Here is a 20824-nt window from a genome sequence, read left to right on the forward strand (position 1 = left end):
GTAAATGTTCCAGTTCTCCCCGTTATTGGTTTCAAGCTTCATTCCATGATGATCAGGGAAAGTGCTTTGCATAATTTCAATCTTTTTTAATTTATTGACATTTGTTTTGTGGCCCAACATTTGGTCTATTCTGGAGAATGATCCATGGGCACTTGAGAAGAATGTATATCCTGCTCTTTGGGGTGCCATGTTCAGTATATGTCTGTTAGGTCTAGAACATTTATCATATTATTCAAGTTCTCTGTTTAGATGTTCTATTGATAAGAGTGGTGTATTGAAATCTCCAGCTATTATTGTAGAGATGTCTATTCCTCCCTTCAGTTTTGCCAGTGTTTGCCTCATGTATTTTGGGTGCACCCTGGTAGGGTGCATAAATACTTATGATTCTTATTTCTTCTTGGTGGATTTCCCCTTTAATAATATATAGTGCCCTTCTGTGTCTTTTATAACAGTTTTTCATTTAAAGTCTATTTTATCCTAATATAGCTACTCCAACTCTTTTTTTGTTTACTGTTTGCATGGAATATCGTTTTGCAACCTTTCACTTGCAACCTATTTGTGCCCTTGGGTCTCAGGTGAGTCTTTTGTAGACAGCGTATAGATGGAGCATACTTTTTATCCATTCTACCAATCTGTGTCTTTTGATTTGGGGAGTTTAATACATTAACATTCAATGTTATTACTCTAACGACAGTACTTACTTCAACAATTTTATCCTTTGTTTTTTATATGTCATATCTTATTTTTGTCTCTCTTTTTACCCTTTTAGTTACCCTACTGATAACCTTCATTTCTACACTCTCCTCCAAGCATCCCTCTACTCTCTCTTCCTTTCAGCCTGCAGAACTCCCTTTGGTATTTCCCGTAGGGCAGGTCTCTTGTTGATAAACTCTCTCAGTTTCTGCTTATATGTGAAGGACAATTTTTTGAAGGACAGTTTTGCTGGATAAAGAATTCTTGGCTGGCAGTTTTTCTCTTTTAGTACCTTAAATATATCATACCACTTCCTTCTCGCCTTTATGATTTCTGATGAAAAATTTGCACTTAATCTTATTGCTGTTCCCTTGTATGTGACTAGTCACTTTTCTCTTTCTTCTTTCAGGATTCACTCTTTTTTGTTGGCATATGACTTTCTGATTAGTATGTGTCCTGGAGTAGTTCTGTTAGGATTTATACTGTTTGGAGAATGTTGCATTTCTTGGGCATGTATATTTATTTCTTTCATAAGAATTGAGAAATTTTGGCCATTATTCCCTCAAATATTCTTTCAGCTCCTTTTTCCTTTTCTTCTCCTTCTGAGACACCATGATGCATATGTTTGTGTTCTTCCTACTGTCAATCAGTTCCCTGAGAATCTGCTCAATTTTTTCCATTCTTTTCTCTCTCTGTTCTTCTGTCTGTAAGATTTTGATTGTCCTATCTTCTAGTTCATGGATTCTTTCTTCTGCCTTTTCAAATATGCTGTTTTATGCTTCTAATGGATTTATAATCTCTTCTATTATGACTTTCATTCCCATAAATTCTGTTATGTTTCTTTTCTTACTTTCAAATTCTTCTTTATGCTCACCCAGTGTCTTCTTAATATCCTTTATCTCTTTAGCCATATTTTCCTTCTCCTTGAATTGATTTAGGAAACTTGTTTGTACATCTTGGATTAGTTTTTCCAAATCTGTGTCTCCTCCAAAATTTTAATTTGTTCCTTTGACTGGGCCATATCTTCCTGTTTCTTATTGTAGCTTGTAATTTTTTGCTGATGTCTAGACATCTGATTATCTTGATGAGTTTGCTCTGAAGGTCAGTTTCTTTCTCTTGCCTAAGGTTTTATTATTGACTGGCTTTGTGTTTAGGCTCTTCTTTGGCATTTGGTTCAACTTATTCTAGACCTTTAGAATTTCCTGTATTTAACTGATTAGATTTTTTCAGCTCTTCTTCATCTGAATCTTGCCCTGGGTATGCAGTACAATTTTTAAGATTGCACTTATTTGTGCAATTGTTTCATCCACAGGAGAAAACTTCCTTCCCTGTGTTCCTTCTCTGGGAATCTTTATCTGTTCTGTTTATTTTTGTTTCTATAGCTTTAAAAAACAACAACAACAACAACAACTCCTTTCATTGCCTCTAGCTGCTTTTGCCTAGAGAGCAAATTCTGGGAGGAGGGTCACCCCAGAAAGGACATTCCCAAGCCAATATTTCCTAGACAAAACAGAGCCAGGGACCCACGAAGCAGATGCAGACCAGTTTCAAAGAGCTCTGAGGAGGGGGTCAGGAATACTAAAAAGCGTTTTTGATGGCTCCCAAAGCTGTGCTTTCCTGGTGTGCCCAACAGATGGTGCTATTCATAAAACTGTTCCCTGCAGCCCTAATGTCCTGTGTCCTTGAACCTCCACTGCCTTCACCCCTGTCAGGGAAAGATTGAAACAATGGTCATGGTAGTCCCTGTTGGGGGCAGGCTAAAACAGCAATTCAGAGCTGGGACAAGTGATCTAAATTCACCAATCAAAAGTTGTGATCTGTACTCGGCCATGCCCCACCCCTCCCCATCCATTCTTGGAGACAAGGGCTTCCACATCCCTCTCTGTCTGCAGCAACCAGCCAGGGACCAGACCTGCGGCAGCTCACCTCAAGAATGGGGGATGGGTGTCAGCAACTGCCTTGGAACAAGTTACTCACAACTCTTTATTGCAGTTTCTCAGCCTCTTCATCCACTCTTCCCTAAATGCCACACAGTGTTTCCCTGGCCTCTGGAGCCCCGGTACAGTTGTTTCAGACAATTTATGCCTGTTCACTAGCTGTTTGTGAGTCCTGGAGCTCCCTACTACACTGTGTTCCCTGGAAGTTTCCTCCCGAAAGTAGTTGTGCCAGTTTGAATGTATTGTGTCCCCCAAATGCCATTATCTTTGTGGTCTTGTGTGGGGCAGACCCTTGGGTGCTGGTTGGATTTGCTTGGAGTGCGCCCCACCCAGCTGTCGGTGATAATTTTGATGAGATGTTCCCATGGAGGCATGGCCCCACCCATTCAGGGTGGGCCTTGATCGGTGGAGCTATATAAATGAGCTGACTCAAAGAGGAAAGAGAGTGCAGCTGGGAGTGATGTTTTGAAGAGGAGCAAGCTTGCTAGAGAGGAACGTCCTGGGAGAAAGCCGTTTTGAGGCTGGAGCTTTGGAGCAGATGCCAGCTGCCTTCCTAGCTAACAGAGGTTTTCCGGAGGCCATTGGCCATCCTCCGGTGAGGGTACCCGATTGCTGATGTGTTACCTTGGACGCTTTGTGGCCTTAAGACTGTAACTGTGTAGTGAAATAAACCCCCGTTTTATAAAAGCCTATCCATCGCTGGTGTTTTGCATTCTGCAGCATTAGCAAACTAGAACAGTAGTCTAATCTTTTTTCAGGCAAAGCACTTAAGACAAAATGATCAGCCTTCAACAAGTTTTGAGGCTGAGAAACATATCCAAATCAAGGCATCGTTAGGCAATGCTTTCTCCCTGGAGACTAGCTACCAGCAACCTGGACTCCTCTGTCACAGGGCATCCAGGTACAAGTTTTTGTATGAACATGTTTGATCCTCTTGACTATATATATAGGAATTGCTGGATTATATGATAACTCTATGTTTATCATTTTGAGGAACTGCAAAGCTGTTTTCCAAAGCTGATGCATCATTTTTAAGTCCTACTAACAACCTAATGGAGTTTCAGTTTCTCCACATCCTCAGCAACACTTGTTATTTTCCTTTTTAAAAAAATTTTAGCCATCCTAGTGTGAAGTGGTATTTTATGTGATTTTTTAACTTTTTATTTTGAAATACAAACTTACAAGACAGTTGCAAAAATAACACAAAGCCCATACAGAGAACTCCAACATACCCCTATAGCCCAGATCCCCAGATCCACCAATTTAACATTTTGCCACATTTGTCATATTATTCTATCTTTCTGACTATCTTTCCATTTTCTGAACACTTGAGTGTAGGTTGTATACATCAGGCTACTTGAACCCATAATGCTTCCTAAGAAAAAGGATATTTCTTATGTAACCACCTTAAGTACAGTTATCACGGTCCAGAAATTTAACATTGATACAAAGTTTACAGTCTATATTCTAATTTTTTCATATGTCCCAGTAATGCTCCTTTGGGTCTTTTCTCCTCCCTTTCAAGATCCCATACAGAATCATGTATTGCCTTTAATTGTCATTGTCTCATTAGTTGTTCTTTCTTTCTTTTTAAATTGTGGGAACATACATACAATATAAACTTTCCCATCTCGACCACTCCCAAGCACACTATTCGCTGGGCTTAATCACATTCACAATATTCCAGTACCCTCATCAAAATCCATTACTAAAACCTTCCCATCTCCCCAAACAGAAACCCTACACCCATATTGCATTAACTACCCATTCCTGCCTGGCCCTTGCCATTGACAACCTGTACTCTAATTTCTGTCTATGAGCTTGCATATTCTCTGATATTACCATGGGGCTTGAATTCAATATCCTTAATCTATAGCAACCTCATTTGCTTTGATACCAACTTAATTTCAATAGTATACATGAACTATGTTCCTATACCCCTTTATCCCTCTGCCTTCTTTCTTGTTCACAAATTACATGTTTATACATTAGGAGTCCAAAGCCACCGAGTTTTCATTACACTTTATGCACTTGCTTTTTAGGTCCTGTAAGAAGTAAAAAGTGGAGTTACAAACCAAGAATGCACTACTACTGTCCTTTAATATTTATGAATGTCATTGCCTCACTGGAGATCTTTATTTCTTTGTACAGCTTTGATCTATTGTCTATCGTCCTTTCCTTTCAACCTGCAGAACTCTCTTTAGCATCTCTTGTAGGACTAATCTAGTGGTGGCAAACTCTTTCATCTTTTGTTTATTTAGGAATGTCTTAATCTCTCCCTCATTTCTGAAAGAGAGTTTTACCAGATATAGAATTGTTGGTTGGCAGTTTCTTTGCTTTCAGCACTTTTAATACATCATCTCACTGGCTTCCTGGTTTCCAGTAAGAGATTGGAATTTAATCTGATTGAGGCTCCCTGGTATGTGACATGTTGCTTCTCTGTTGTAGCTTTCAGAATTCTCTATCTTTGGCATTTGACAGTTTGCTTATAATATGCCCTGGTGTGGGTTATCTTGTTTGGAGTTCTTTGAGCATCTTGGATATGTATATTCATGTCTTTTGTTAAATTTAGGAATTTTAGTAATTATTTCCTGGAATATTCGCTCTTCTCCTTACTGTCTTTCTGCTCCTTCTGGAACTCCCACAATGTATATCTTGGTGTGCTTGATAGTGTCCCACAGTTCCCAGGCTTTTCACTTTTCTTTGTGGTTTTTTTTTTTTTTTTCTGTTCCTTAGACCGAATGATTTCAATTGTCTTGTCTTCAAGTTCACTGATTCTTTCTTCTGCTAACTCCCATCTCCTGTCAAACCCCTCTAGGGTTTTTTTGTTTGTTTGTTTGTTTGTTTTTAATTTCTGGTACTGTAGTCTTTGGCTCTGTTTGGTCCTTGTTCATAATTTCCATCTCTCTATTGCTATTCTGTTTGTGTTCATCTGTCATTTTCCTAGCATCCTTTAGTTCCTTGTCCATATTTTCCTTTAGCTTTTTGAGCATATTTAGGACCATTTTTAAGGCCTTTTTCTGGTATGTCCCAGCTCTGGTCCTCTTTGTTGATGGTTTCTAATGCTTTAATCTTCTCCTTTGTCTGTGCCATTGCTTCCTGTTTCTTGATATGTTTTGTAACATTTTGTTGAAACCTGGACATTTTCATATTTTAATATGTCATTGCTGAAGTTTAGACTCTGCAGCATCTGTTCTTTAAGTTTGTATCTAGCCTATGTCTGAGTTTTTCTTGAATACTAGGAGCTAAAAAAGAAAACAAAAACCTTTCTCAGTCATTGCAGATTGACCTGACCAAGTGTTTTTCTTCAAGGCTTATCCACACAATGGGGTGTATGAGAATATCTCCTAACCAAAGTGTAGGGGCCTCCCTGATGCTTTCTATACCTGTTTCTTGTCTGGGGCATATGCCTGTGACCCTAGAAATCCCCGTTTACACAGTTACAAATTCCCCCTCTTCCCTAGGAAACAGTTTCCTTATGGTTCTGGGCACTGCACCCTATGTCCTACAACCAGCAATCCCTTGCCCCAGGCAGCACAACTTAACTGCTCTCCCACAGTTCACTGTAGGAGAGTTCTCTGAGCTGCCTTCTACCTGCAGGGCAAGTACTTGGATGGTGAGTCCTTCAGGCCACCACCAGAGATACATTCTCCCAGTGTTTGCACAAGGGTTATTCTGCTCCCTCTGGAGCTAGGACCAGGGGTCTTCACTGGAAGCACAGGCTGGCTCTGTTCCCCCTGGTGAGGGGTAGAAAAGTAGCAACATGGGATCCTACCATATTTTTTTTCATTAGAGAAGTTGTAAGTTTACAGAAAAAGCATGCAGAAAATACAGTTCCCATATTAACCCCCTCCCCCATTATTAGTGCCTTTCATTAGTGTGGTACATTTGTTGTAATTGATGAAAGAATATTACTAGAATTGTACTATTAACTATAGTCCATGGTTTGCATTAGGGTTCAGTGTTTGTGTTATACTGTCCTATGTCCCACTGCTTTTAAGAAGCTTTTTCCTTGATTCAGCACTTGCCTTGTTGCTGTAATCCTTTAACCATTTTCTGGAACCCTGAGAAAGATATTTCTGCCACTTCTTGCTGGTTGTTCAAAGCTTCTATTTGGGGAGTGGGGGGTGGAGCCCTGAAGCATCTCACTCCAAAATCTTGATGGGGCAGAGCCCTTGTGATTTTAATTTGCATCTACCAAATGACTAATATTGTACAGCATCTTTTCATGTTTTTATTGGCTATTTGTATATCTTCTTTGGAGAAATGTCTATTCAAATACTTTACCCATTTTTAAATTGGGCCATTTGCCTTTTTATAGTTGAATTGTAATAGTTTCTAAATATAGTCTGAATACCAGACCCTTACCAGGGTCTAGTGATGCAAATATTTTCTTCCATTCTTGACAGTGTCTTTTGAGTACAAAAGTTTTTAATTTTTATGAAGTCCAAATTTTGCTTTTGGTATCATATCTAAGAAACTGTTGCCTAATCCAAGGTCACAAAGACTCATACCTTTGTTTTCTTTTCAGAGTTTTATAGTTTTAGCTCTTATATTTAGGTCTTTGATCCATTTTGAGTTAATTTTTGTATATGGTATGAGTTAGGGGTCCAAATTCATTCTTTTCCACGTGGCTATCCAGTTGTCCCAACATCATTTCTTGAAAAAGATTATTCTTTGCCCCATTGAATGGTCTTAGAGCCTTTGTTGAAAATCAATTGACCACACCTGCATGGGTTTATTTCTGGACTTTCAGATCTATTCTTTTTATCTATGTCTATCCTTTGGATATTTTATATGCTGGGCTATAATGCAATACTACATTATTTATTTACTTTGTTACTCAAATTATGTTCGACCATTGGGAGTTCTTCCAGGTTGGCTCCTATGTGCCTTTGACATGCCCTCATCCTTTTGTTTTTTGAACATTTCTTTGTTTTTTGGTACTACTAGATGCTCCAGGCTTATCTTGTCCTTTCCTGTCCCAACACTAGGGTTAGTCATTTTTCCATGGATCCCTGGTTTCCTTTTTTGGTGAATGGTATTTAGAAATCAAGATCTGGGTTCTGGATGTGCTCATTGCTACTAGGGTGCCATTGCTTTAAGGACCTCTCAGCAGGCAAAGCTAGATAATATATTACGTCTACTAACCCATGTATACACACATATATATAATAGTTTCTGGATATGTGTATCTATGTGTATATGAACACACGTGTATGAATGTATGTACAAACATGAATTTACACATGATGTCTCCAACTCCAATAAAGCTCTACGAGGATCATTCTAGTCTTTATTACCTATAATTCCTTCTCTGATGGTGAGATATCTGGTTCCACCATCTACCAGTCATTTACTTATTTGTTTAACCCCAGTATATAGTTTCAGAATTGTTAACTCATACCCCCATTTTCACCTCTTTTTAATCTTTGTTTATGGTGGCTTTCATTATACAGCATTTTGAAACTTAATGTAGTTATATCTGTCAGTCTATTCCTGTAAGCTCCCGAGTTTTGTATCTTGCCTAGAAATACTTTCCCACCCACCTCATCCCTATATTATGAAAATATGTTGGCTTTGTTTCATATTTAGATACTCAACCTATCTGAATTGTATTATTGAACTTTAAAATATGCAGATCTAACCTTTTATTTTTTAGTCTTAAATGGTATCTGAAGGTCCTGAATACACATTATTATTTGTCAGTCCTTTCCTCACTGATTTGCAATGCATGGGTCTATTTCTAGACTCTCTATTCCACTGGTCTATTTGTCTATTTCTTGTCAATTTGAGACTATTCTAAGTTTTGTAACCTTAAAATATGTTCTGCTATCTAGAAGGAAATTTTTCCACCATTAATCTTTTTAAAAATTGTCTTAACTCTCTTTGTCTGTTTATTCTTATAGATGAGTTTTAGAAAAAGTTTGTGAAGTTTCTTTTTTTAATAGTTTTTTTCACACACTATATAGTCCATCCTAGTGTACAATCAGTGGCCCTTGGTTTAATCGTATAGTTTTATATTCACCTCTACAGTCAATATGAGAACATTCTCATTTCCTCCAAAGAAAAAAGTCCCATGCCCCTTATATTCCTGTTATTGACATTTAGCTTTGGTATAGTGCCTTTGTCACAATCAATGAAAGAACATTACAATGTTACTGTTAACTATAGACTTTAGTTTACATTAATTGTATTTTTCCCGTATTACACCCTATTATTAACACCTTGTAATAGTGACGTACATTTGTTCTAGTTCGTGTAAGAACTTTCTTATATTTTTACAATTAACCACCATCACTGTCCACTCTAGGTTTTGCCAAGTTATATAGTACCGGTTTCTATCTTGTAGCTTTCTGTGGAGTTTCATTTTAAAAATTCCATGGGTATTTTGATTGAGATTTCTTTGAATTTATTCAATTTGGGAGAAATTGGCATCCCAATATGGTCAGTCTCTATTTAGGTCTTCTTTTATGTCTTTCATAAAGTTTTTTGTTTTCTTCCCAAAAGTCTTGCACATTATTCATAACTATATTATATATTTTAAATAACATTCTCAAATTTATATTGCTAACATATAGGAAATAAATTGATTATGTATTTGTTGTGGATCTGAACAAGTTACTGCAACATTTTATCAGGTATAATAGCTGATTCCCTGGGATTTTCTATTGTAGACAGTTATATCTGCAAATAACAATTTCCTAGTCCTTTCTAAATGGAAGAGCTAGTTGTTAGGAAGGGGGTTATTTAGATGAATCATTAGGCAAACCTCATCAAGGAAAAACAATGTAGAACAGTGCATTTTTCAGATTCCTAAATAAAACTAGGAATCAGAAAATGTAAATAAGCACAGACCTGAGGGAATGTAAATAATAATTCAAACAAATAATTTAAAATAATAATTTAAATATAAATAATGTTGGAGATATTTTGTATAATTTTATGGAAATAATTCTGTAAACCTAAAGAAAAATGGAAAAATATGTATTACCAATTTTGGTAAATTTTTACCCAGGAAGAGTGAGAAAGCCCAAAAATATCAATGATCATGGAAGAAGTTGAGAAAGTTGTCAAAGGGCTATCTCTAATATTTATTACTGTAATATTTATTTTTCTTACATTTCCAATTCTTTTTTATGTCTTTGCATGGCTAGAACAACCAGACAATGTTGAACGATAGTGATAACGGTAAGAATTTGTCTCTTTCCTTACTTAAATTGAAGTGTTTCTAATATTTAATTATTAATTATGATATTTGCTTTAGGTTATAAAGTTGGAGTTTTCTTCTATTCCTAGCTTATTGTAAGTTTTTATAAGAAATTAGTGTTGAATTTTATCAAATACCTTTTCTCAGTATCAATTAGAAGAATCAATTTTTTTTCCCTTTACCCATTATTATAGTAAAGTCCCTAATGTTGAAATATCATTTGGTTCATTTATGGGTTCAACCCCACTTGGTCATACTGTTTTATTATTTTGATGAACTTCTGGACTTCGATAGTATTTGATTAAGGATTTTTGCATAAATATTCCTAAGTAAGATTTGTCTGTACTTAACTGTTTTCTGCTGGCTTTAAAATAGTTTGTTTTGCTATGCAGGAGGAAGTGAGAAACCTTAGACTTTTTCTCTTTGTCTTGGTGTATCAAAAATTAGCTGTACCTTGACACAAGGTGTAAAACTAATTTCATCTGGAAAATGGGGAGGTAGCTAAGGGCTGGCTACTGATGGTTTGTGATTCCCATAAACCATCAGATATGTGCTTCAGTGGGGAAGGGGGTTAGGGTGGAAAGCAAGCTAAGAAAACGGGTCACTAGCAGACTTAATTTGTATATATTGTCTTTAAATAAACTCTTACCTAACCTGATTCCTCTACTCTGAGAACTGTGGAAATGGGGATGGAGATGAGGGACAGGCTTATGAATTAACATGGAAGGGGCATTAACAGACTTTGGTTAATTAATCAGATTAAGGATTCCAGGGAGGCGGGAGGTGTCAAGTTAGTGTCTCCTTGGTTTACTGGGAAAACTACAGGTTTGCTAGAAAGAAAAACATCCAGAAAGGGGCCTGTTTGAGAGATGATGAGGAATTCAGTTTGCGACATGTGTGGAAGTTATCCTTCAGAGGCTTGAGGAAGAAAGGGACAGAGAGAGACTGGACACAGAACGAGGTTTACTACCATCCTCACAACTAGCCCACCTCCAATACACAGATGAGAAAACCAAGGCCCAGAAAGAGTGAGTTCCCCCAAGATCTGTTCATTCGCTCTATCATGCTCTTTCCTTTGCATCCCATCCTTTGTGAGATGTCAGCCCAGAGATTCAACAGCCTTAAGGTAAAGTGTTTTTTAGGCAAAGGGGAAACACTGGCTTGGTTATAAGCAGAAGGGAAGAAACACTTAGAAATGGCAATATTGAAGTTGCTTGAGATAGAAGTGGATGAGGTTTTAGAGTATATAAGAGAGGATTTATTCAGATTACTTATCGTGAGCGCAGACAAGGACCATGACGAATATGCAGTTTCTATATTTGAAATCCTTTTAATCCATCAAGAGAAAGGAGCGTATTATTAATTGCCTGACTTTCAAGCTACCACCTCTACATCCCCTTCCACTTCCTCCCACTCCCCCTTCCTCTCCCACGTGGTTCCACGAGGCAGGGACTACACTGTGCTTAATTGCCACAGTAGGTGGTAGTGTATGAATGAGAAACAAAGAAGGAATTACAGTGAACGATAAAGGTTAGGGTGGTATGTAGAGACTGCTCTGGAACATCAAGGAAAGGGTGACAAACTGGGGAACTTCAAAAAAGAATATGCCATTTGAACTGGGTTTGAAAGGTAAGTAGGAGTTTACCAGGAAGTGAACAGAGGATATTTAAAGCAGAAGGATAGTAAAGGGAATTTTAAAAGGCAAGATATTGAAGTCAGTGGTAACCGGTATGCGTAAAGGCTTAGGTCACTTTCCACCTGTCAAACTGGCAAAATTAGAAAGTGGAATAATGCACTTTGGGTGAGGGTGAGAGAAGGCCCGGCTCCTTGGGCACTGCACTGAGTGTGGCCTCGTGCAGCCTCTGTGGGGAGTCCCCAGCAGAACTTAGTTTAAAAAGGCGCGTGCCCTGAGACCCTGTAATCTCACTCTTGGTCAAACACTCAGGGGGCTCACACGTAGGGACATACACAGCAATGTGCATTGCTCACTGTTCCTAGTGACAGCCTGGGCATCTGTTAACAGGGGAAAAAGTGGTAGGCACATAGCTGGGAATATTTTGCAGCAGTCAGAAGTATGCAAGGCAGCATAAACAGCTCTCAGACACACTGTTAAGTAAAAAAAAAAAAATCCAAAACAAATGAGATCTATAGTTATGACATCATCTGTATAAATTAAAAATACACACATACATATGTACAGACAGACATATATACATACAGACAAGACAGTGTTCTTTTCAAAGATATGTTTACATCACCAGGGGCATATACCAGCACAGAGGAGTGGGGGTCTGGGGTGAAGGAGGGCTGAGGGCAGGGGTGGGGATCGAAGGGGAAAAGGAAACAAGCGGAGCCTGCACAGACTGAAATTTCGATGAACTGAAGGGTCTGATTATTAATGTCCTGCCCCCAAGGCCCAAGTAAGGACCTAGAAGTATAAAGGTGCAGGGTGCGCTGTGACCACAGGAGGCTGGGGGGGTTGGAAGGGAGCCCCAGAGAAGCCGGGAGAGAGGCCGGAGTCAACGGGCTGGCCCCTGATCCCAGGGACAGCAGGGGCAGTAGGTCACTGCTGACAGCTTTCAGGTGGGAAAGAAGATTTTGTTTTAAAAGATCCTTCTGGTGACCTAGAGGATAAGGAAAGACTGGAAACAGTGTAGTGTTTCGGAGACTTTTCAATTTTAGGTGAAAGATCCAAGGTGAGTGGGGCAGCCAAACTGTGGGTGGTCTGGAGTGGATGCCATCGGGGCCAGTGCAGGACTCCACAGAAGGCCACCTCCTTTTGGACTAGAAACAGTCACTGGCATCACCCATCTCCATCGATTTCTTGAAGGGTGTGGGGACTTCCAGCAACGTGAGAGGTCGGAGTGAAGGTGTCTGTCCCCTCCCAGTGCCAGGCCCTCCTCCATCGCTGGCCACCCTCACACAGGAAGCAGGAGACTCAAGTTCTAATTCCGGAAGTGACCACAGGCCATCTCTGGGCCTTGCTTCCTCTTGCTTCCCTTGCCAGCTTGCACTTTCTTTGGCTCCTTATTATCTCCCTAGTAATAGCCACCAACAGGGAAATCTGGCCCCCTCCCGAAATCCCCCCAGGTGTCTCCAAAGTCCTGACATTCTCCTCAATCTTCCGGCTCCACTGCCCCACCCTGGTGAGAAGGAGCAACAAATTGGTCTGGGAATGGCTATGCTGATTGTATTATGGGTGTCTAATGCAATATGCCCTCCTGAGGCTCATCCATCAGGGCAGAGCCCCTCCCCAAGCCCCTGCCACCTCCGTCACATTAGTCAGGCAGCCCATTCATCACCACACCACACCTCCGTGGAGACTGGCCCAGACAGATGAGGGGCCAAATCAGATTTATGGGGAGGAATCGTGGAAAAAATCAGCCCCATCCATCTCCCAGACACCAAGGAGGGAGCCCTGTGTCCCCACTCCCTCTGAGGCTCCTTAGGGAAACGGGTGCTAATCGTGAAGCCAGCCAAGTTGCCTTTGTTTTCCTGAAGGCCCAGGCCTGAGCCCAGGATGCCTAGCACAGGCCTAGAACTGGCTTCTCTGGGAGTTCAGACTTCTTGGAGCAGCAGCCTGCCACGACTGGAACACAGTGCCCATGGTCTGCCCCAGCTTCTGAGAATCCCAGGGAGTGAACGCATGTCACTGGTTCCTGGGCAGGGTTAACTGCTCTAAGCAGAGGGTGGCGAGCAGAAGGCACCAAGCCCAGTTCAGGAATGAGCCCAGTCCTAGGGCCACCTTTCTGTGGCAGGTGACCTCACCCAAGTCCTGCATCTTTGCCGAGGCCTGGTGAGGGCTCATTTCCGCTCTGCCTGGCCAGGCTGGGGAGTTCTCCCTCTGTGCATGGAAGAGATTTGGAGAGGCTTGAGGATGGGGTGGGGTGAAAGTGGGAAGAAAATTACCTTTTGGGCCCCAGAATCTGTGGAATCTAAAGCTTATATGACTGGGGGGACCCTCTTCAAGGAAATGTGAAATAGGAATTGCTAGGTTCCCTCCCAGGGATTTAGCAGGAGCCTGTACAAGTGAGAGGGCCCTGAAGCTTTAGCCTCATCAGTTTCACCATAAATCTGTCCGGCCCATGTATCTGGCATGGTGCCAAGTGTTGTGCATGCATTTTAAAAAAACAAAATCCTTACAATTGCCTGGTCCATCCTGAATTATTCTCCCCATTTTTACAAGAAAATCGAATCTCAGAGAGATGAAGTGACTTGGCCAAGACCATACAGATGATAAGTGGCCAAACAAGGTCTCTCTCCACGGCCTGTGCTCATTCCACTGCCTCTTGACCTGCACTGATTTGGCTGGTTATGGGGTGGGCTAGGAGGGCCTCAGACCCAAATGCCCCCTCTGCTGACTCCCCTCAAGCTGTGGACAGGGAGTCCCCTCTATCTGCAGCTGCCACGGGATGCCCGAGAGGCAGAAGCAGAAACAGGGATATGAAGGATGGAGAAAATCCCTGTTACACAGAGCTCTGCAGGGTCAGGGTTTGGTGCTCTGGGCTTGGAGCTGCCCCTGCCCTACAATAGTTCATCTTGCTTCTCCCAAACCGACCAGGGCCCCATCTGAGCTGGGTCTTGGCGGGGAGTGTTCAGGTGCTGAGCAGAGTTGGAAGCCCATGTCTGGGACCCAGGCCGAGGGCCATGCAGGGTCATTTTTCCTATTGGCATAGCCTCTGGGAATCCTGACCCGTCTCCAACCCAGCAGATTGTCCTCACTCCACAGAAGCTCTTGTGTGCTGGCCCTCACAGCAGGCCGAGCCAACCACTGCTCTCCCAAGTACCAAGAGTGCTAAGAATGGTGGGTGCCCTTCCTTCTGCCAGGCAGGAGGCTGCAGGACCACGAACCAGCTCGTGGAGAACGGGTAGAGGGGTGGGCATGTGTAGCATGGATTGGAGAATGTGTGAACCTCCGTGAGCATGTGTGAGTGCTGTAGGATATCAGGAGACTCAGAATCTGTGCTCACACCCAGTAGAGGAAGCACTGGGAACTTTCCCTGGCTCATTTGGTCCCCATTTGTTAGTTTTGCCAGGTATCTTATCCACAGCTGCTACTTGCCCTTGGGGGCAAGGCCTCATCTCCCCTTGGGGAGTATTCCTGGCCCAGGGCTGTCCACAAAGACTTTGCTGAAGATTTGGTGAGCTGGGGCTGTAATAACTGGCGTGATCAGGTAGAGGCATTGCCTAACCTCCTCCCTGCCCATTCCACCTCCACCACTCCCTCACCTAGCCCCTGCCCTTCTCTCCCTGCCTTCCCCAGGCCCAGGCCCATCCAGGCCAACTGCCCTCCACTTGCAAATACTCCTCGCACCTTTGCCTCCCCCATCACCACGTGGGCTCTCACACAGTGGGCCAAGACAGCAGATGGGCAGGGGGTTCTACTTCTCTCAGTTCATTGCCTGGTTTTCTCCCCATGCTTTCTCCATTTCCCATTCCCACATGGGGTTTATTTGTGACCACTCCATTTATTGGGTTTTGGTCCCTCCCCCTGACCTCACTGGGTCTTAACACCCCCCCCCCCACTCCCCTTCTTGACTCAGCTCTGAGCCTAGAGCAGAAGAAGCCCACAGAGCCAGGTTGTTGTCTCCAGGAACTAGCAGGCTGATGGGAGACATAGTTAAATATGGGAGCTCTAGCCTGATGAAGGGGACGCAGCCTGGACATATTCTCAGTCTGGGGATGACAAGACCCACACGCATTCAATAGATACCCCTAAAAGTGTACATGTCACTCTATAATGTGGTGGAAAACTTCAGTGCAATAGATGTTTTATATACAAATATAAGATGCCCAGATTAACCCCTTAAAAGGCAGCAAGGTTTTGAGCCTAGGTCTAATAGACCGCAGAACCCTCGTTGTTAGCTACTAAGTCACTTGCTCCACCTATCTACAAGCCTGAAGAATTAATGGATTTGGAATAGCAGGAAAGTGACAAGGAATGAAACCAATGGAGGGAAAAATTAAGAGAGAGACAGAAGAGCTCCAGATTTTCCCTGTAGAAGGGGTTTTAGGCTGGTGATCTGGCTGCACAGAGTGGGAGGCCAGGGGGCTTGGATTGAAGCTGGGTTTGAAGAGGAAGCGTAGCGTGTGAACTTAGCCACCGGTGGGTGTTTGTTCATGGTGATGGGGAATCCTGATGGAGAGGATATATTAGGGGGGATAAAATCCTCCCAAGAACCTCTTGATGCCTCCAGACTGATCAAGCCCAGGCAGCGGGAACCAGGTAAAATCCTGGAGAGATCCCAGGAATGTGCTAGAATAGGCTGAGCCAGCAGAACAGGCTGAAATAGGGGACTCTTACTGAGAATCATCCCTCTTACCTTTGACCACTCACATCAGGGTTGGGGGTGGAAAATAGCTGAAGCTACAGCATGAGGCACCCAGGTTAGCTTGGGGCTGGGGCAGAGGTGGAGGAGTGAAAAAGAAAGATGGGGGATGTTCAGGTAGCTACCACCCAGCCTGGCTGCTCTGCTTTCCCACCTCCTCCTTCCAAGAGGGATCAGAAGGAGCCGTGGCTCATGCAAGAGGAAGTGATGGTAGCATTTTGGCCTCGGGGGTGGGGAGCTCTGCCAACTAGGTTCTCAGGTTAGCTCTGCTCTCCGAGATCTCTGGGCAACGCTGCCAGTCAGTCAGCCTGCCTGCCAGGCGGCTTCCAAATGAAAGCCAGCTGGGGGCGGATAGGCAGGGCAGGAGAGGACTTGGGTCAGACATTGTCTCCAGGCTCTAGATAAAGGAAGATCCCACCCCCTTCCCTCCAGTCCCCAGACTTGATCTTCTGCTTCTGAGGCTGGTGACTTAGGGCACTGCCCTCTCTCTCTGCCCCCAAAGAATGGAAACTTTGGGGACAAACTGCCTATTGCCCCGTGTACTCTGCTTCAGGCCCCAAACTGCCCTGCCAGGCCTTCTTCCTCCATCTAGCCATCCTTGGAGTTCAGGGGTAGGACGGAGCTTTGGTTGGCAAGGAGAAATCCAGCCCCATCCCTGCCCTGACTTACCCCTAAAGAGAAGCTGGCTGAGTTAGAGGGGTATGGAGGGAGCTGTCCTCTGTGAGCCCCTCCTGAGGAGGCTTGCCTGACGTGGGTGGCTGAGAAGGGGACCTGGGAGCCCCCCAGCCCTGGGGAGAGGAGGCAGTCCCTCCGCTTGCCTGACCCAGCCCTTGTGAAAATGAACAGTGTTCCTTTTCAAAATCAACAAGCTTGCCATTTTTGGGATCTGTGGGAATTTTGCAGCTTTGGGTCAAGGGTGGGGGACGCCGTTTTTAACACCCAACAACACGAAGGCAAATTCACTTAGAACCACCCAACCACATCCCCTGCCTTTCATATCAGTGTTCTACCTTTGACAAAAGCTCTGGGTTCTCTGTCATGCCTTTCTTTTTTCTCCCTGGATCCCAATTGTCAAGCCTTCAAGAAAATGCACTTCAGTCCTTTGTCACTGAGTGTAATTTGATAAACTGAGCAGAAACACACTGCTCTCCCCATCCTTTCAAAGACTGTTACTGCCAGAGAAAGAGGATGAGGGAAAGAGATCTGAGGTCTTTGAATGGAAGTTTAAGCACGAGCACACGCACACGCACACACACAGGCGCTGTCTCACACACATCCCAGGACAGAGAGATGTCGGGGTGGGAGGAGGTTGCATCCCAGATCCTTGGGCGCGGGGGCCTGGCCCTGGGGTCCCGGGACAGACACCCTCCCAGCTCCCAGCGACTCCCCTAGTTGCAGGGCCTGGTTGCAACCGCCCAGGGGGCGGTGCCAGGGCAGGTTTCAGGCTATAAAGGACTCCCCTAGTTGCCGGGCCTGAGGGAACGCCATCGCTGCGGCAGTGTCCCTGCCAGCCACAGCCAGCCAGGGGCACGGACGGGGTCCCCTCGCCACCAGGCCGGCTACTCCTTCTCACGCAGTGCCGATTCGGACACAGCCGCTCAGCTGCATTCCCTCCTGCCTATCCTGGGTTCTCCATCGGCAAGTTCCTTTTTGGATTGTCTCGTCTGGGTTGGCTGTGGGGTGGGAGGAAAAGGACTGGGGGTGATGGCCATGGCCAGGGAGGATGGGGGTGTTTCCGCTTCTTTCTAAAAATTCCTTCTGGGGCAAATCTCTGAAGCTGGGATTTCTCAGCTGAGGTCTGGGGTGAGATTTGTTCCACATTTAGGCAAAGGAGAATGTGGCAAAGTTCTTTGTCAAGGGCCACCCCCTTCCCAGAGGATTGCAGGGGGCGGGTGAGGGCTCTCTCCTGGCCGCTTGTCTCTGAGAGGCTGGGAGTGGGGAGTCAGGCTGTGCCCACATCTGGCACTGCCAGGTAGAGACGCTTGGACAAGGGCTGGTATCTATAAAACAAAACTAAATATATATATACATGTATCTGAAGAGCCAATGACGAGAGGACACCTGGGGGTGGGGTGGGAGCAAGTCACACTAAGGGGCAAAGAAGGAGGAAACCTGTAAAGAATCAATACATAGAATCCGGAATCTTGCTCTGCCTCGGCAGCGTCGCACATAGCAGGATGGCGTCTCCAAAGAGGTGGGTGGACTGGGTGGGTTTCTCTCAGGTGGTGGTTTTGAAGGGGTCAGTAAATACTTTCAACAGCCCCCAATGCCGCAAGGAGGGAGGGGAAGGAGGAGAGTTTTACCCCTGTGAGTTCTAGATAGACAGAATTAATGGCTCTGTGGTGATTTCCAAGCCAAGCCAGTGGGGTTAAGTCCCCCACAGCACCCCCCCACCAGGGCAGCAGGGGTCCCAGTCCCTGCCGGAATAGCCACGGCACAGTCGGGGGGCATCCTCTAAACCGTCCTTGAGGATTGGGGGCTGGAGGGGCACTGCCGGCCCTGCAGCTCTTGTTCTGGAGGGGGGGTGGGGGTGGGCACAGGGGCCTCAGGAGGCAGATCTGGGCCACGGGCAGGGATGGGGGCCCAAGGGCTTCTCTTTCTCAGCCAGAGTAGCAGTTTCTGCTCCAAAGCTGGAGAAAAAGGGTGCTGGAGCATGTCTGATGAGGAGCTGCTGGCCCACATTGGGCCTTCTCCTCAGAGCTCCTCAGAAGGAAAGAGCACACGTCCCCACTGAACTTGTAATTCTGTAGGCACCAGCCCCGGTCAGTGTACTGAGAGGCCTGGGGCTGACGCGGGGAGCAGCCTCCGGTCCTGGAGACAATGAGGAGCCGAGCGCTGTGTTTCCCAGGGGCCCCTCAGTGCCAGCAAGGCAGGACAGGCCTGAGAGCAGACGGCCCTCTGAAGAGAAACCTCGAGCTTTGTCCATCAGGCTAGACTGCCCAAAGCCCAGATGGGAGCCGGGAAGCCCTGAGCCTGCTCTGGGGGTCCCTGAGAGCCCCCTGCTTCCTGACCTCCATCTCTTGGTCTCTGCTCCCTGGACACTCTGGCGAGGAGATCAAAGGCCCACTCTATCTTTATCTTGGGCTTTTGTCTCTCCTCTTGGCTCTGGTTGAAGAAAGCAAAGGGGTTTAAGGAAAAGAAAGTATCTAAGGATCCGTTTTAAAAATTCAGGGTGAAAACTATATAAAATTGAGTATAAAATCGACAACTCCCTCTGTTGTCAGGTTTAATCATTAGAAGCAGGGACTTTAAGCCAAAGGGGAGCTGCCACATGGGACAGGAGCTCGTGTCTCGTGGGGATGTGTGTTTTGTGGCAGAGTGGAAGAGGACAATACAGTGGTGGAGGAGTGGTGGGGACTCCAGGATTCAGTTTTCTCATCATCACAAATAGCAATATGTAAATTTAATATCTAAAAATAGTGTTATCTCAGGGGCTGTTTTAGAGATCAAATAAAACAATAGCCGCAGGGAGAGATTTGTAGCCTATACAGGACTGCACACATGTAAGGTGCGATGTCTTCAATCCTTTGGGCACAGAAAGCTCAGGAGAACGCGCTCCTGGGGAGCTTTGTGCTTTGTGAGGACAGGACTTGAGGTGGCCCTGCCTGTGCAGATGGGCGTTTTCTGAGCAAGGGAAGAAAGGGTGGCGGGTGGACCTTTGCCTATCATCTGCATATTCCACGAGGACCTGAGGCCTGCTCTTTGTGTTCTCCCTTCCCCTTCTGCCAAGCATAGCAAAGCTCACCTAGGCAGAACTCCGGGGCAGAACCAGGGACCTCAAGACTGAAGCCCCCGCCCCCCAGTCTGCTCTGACTGATTTCAAAGTGCCTGAAGGGCCAGAGGGACGGATGAGGCAAACCCTGAGCCCTGGCTTCAGAGCACTGCAGGAATAGCTGAAGCCCTGAGGCGTGCCCCAGCTTTGGGGCCTAGTGTGGGGTTGGGTGATACTTGGTATGATCAGGGCTCAGTCTAGCATCAGGGACTGGGTCAGTCTGTGACCAGAATTAAAGGGCAGTCTGGGATTAGGTTTAGGGGTCTCTTTTAGGTCAGGGTTACGGGTCAGACTGAAGTCTGGATCATGCCTCAGTCTGGTGCCAGGGTCTGAAGTCCACCTGGGGCAGATGAAAGAATTTCCTCTCCTGGAATCAGACTGGCGAAGATGGTTGTTGACCACTCCCTGTCCTAGTCCGTCCTCCTGACCAGCCTGCCCCGCAGCCCCAGCCTTCCACCCTCCACGGCTTGCCTTCCTTTCTAAGTAACTCTTTGGGGCTTGAGCAGAGGGATGGTTCCAATTAGGAAATCCAGGAACTAGTGCTGTAGGGCTGTGCTGTCCCCATGGACATTCCCCAGGACCCCACTTGGCAGCTGGGCAATGAGAGAGTCTCAGAATTTCATCCCTGTGCCTCCTCCCAACCCCCACCCTCCACCTGAACAGGAGGAGAGGCTGGGAGATGGAGGAAGAAAGTGGGCCACAGGTCATCCCTGGGGAGCAAGGGGGTGGGGTAGGGATGGCAATTGGGGGGAGGAGGGATTTCTGGGGCTTTGATCTCTGCAGAGTTGACACCTCCTATGGACCCCAGGTTGGTGGCTGGGAGGCAAGTGTTGCATGAATCTGTCTGCAGTGACTCTCTGACCACGTGCATGTATCTTTGTGT

At 44.9% G+C, this 20824-nt stretch overlaps 1 protein-coding gene across 1 annotated transcript in view; it reads left to right on the forward strand.

Annotated features, from left to right (window-relative positions):
• Nucleotides 1–20824, forward strand: part of LOC119512600 (cytochrome P450 26B1) — a 60221-nt gene that overhangs the window by 17713 nt on the left and 21684 nt on the right. Inside the window, exon 2 of the mRNA XM_037807364.1 lies at nucleotides 9788–9821. The gene's annotated coding sequence lies outside the window, so the exon portion shown is untranslated. The remainder of the gene's footprint in view (nucleotides 1–9787; nucleotides 9822–20824) is intronic.

The sequence above is a fragment of the Choloepus didactylus genome, chromosome 17 (assembly GCF_015220235.1).
Source record: "Choloepus didactylus isolate mChoDid1 chromosome 17, mChoDid1.pri, whole genome shotgun sequence".
In the NCBI taxonomy this organism is placed as follows: Eukaryota; Metazoa; Chordata; class Mammalia; order Pilosa; family Megalonychidae; genus Choloepus; species Choloepus didactylus.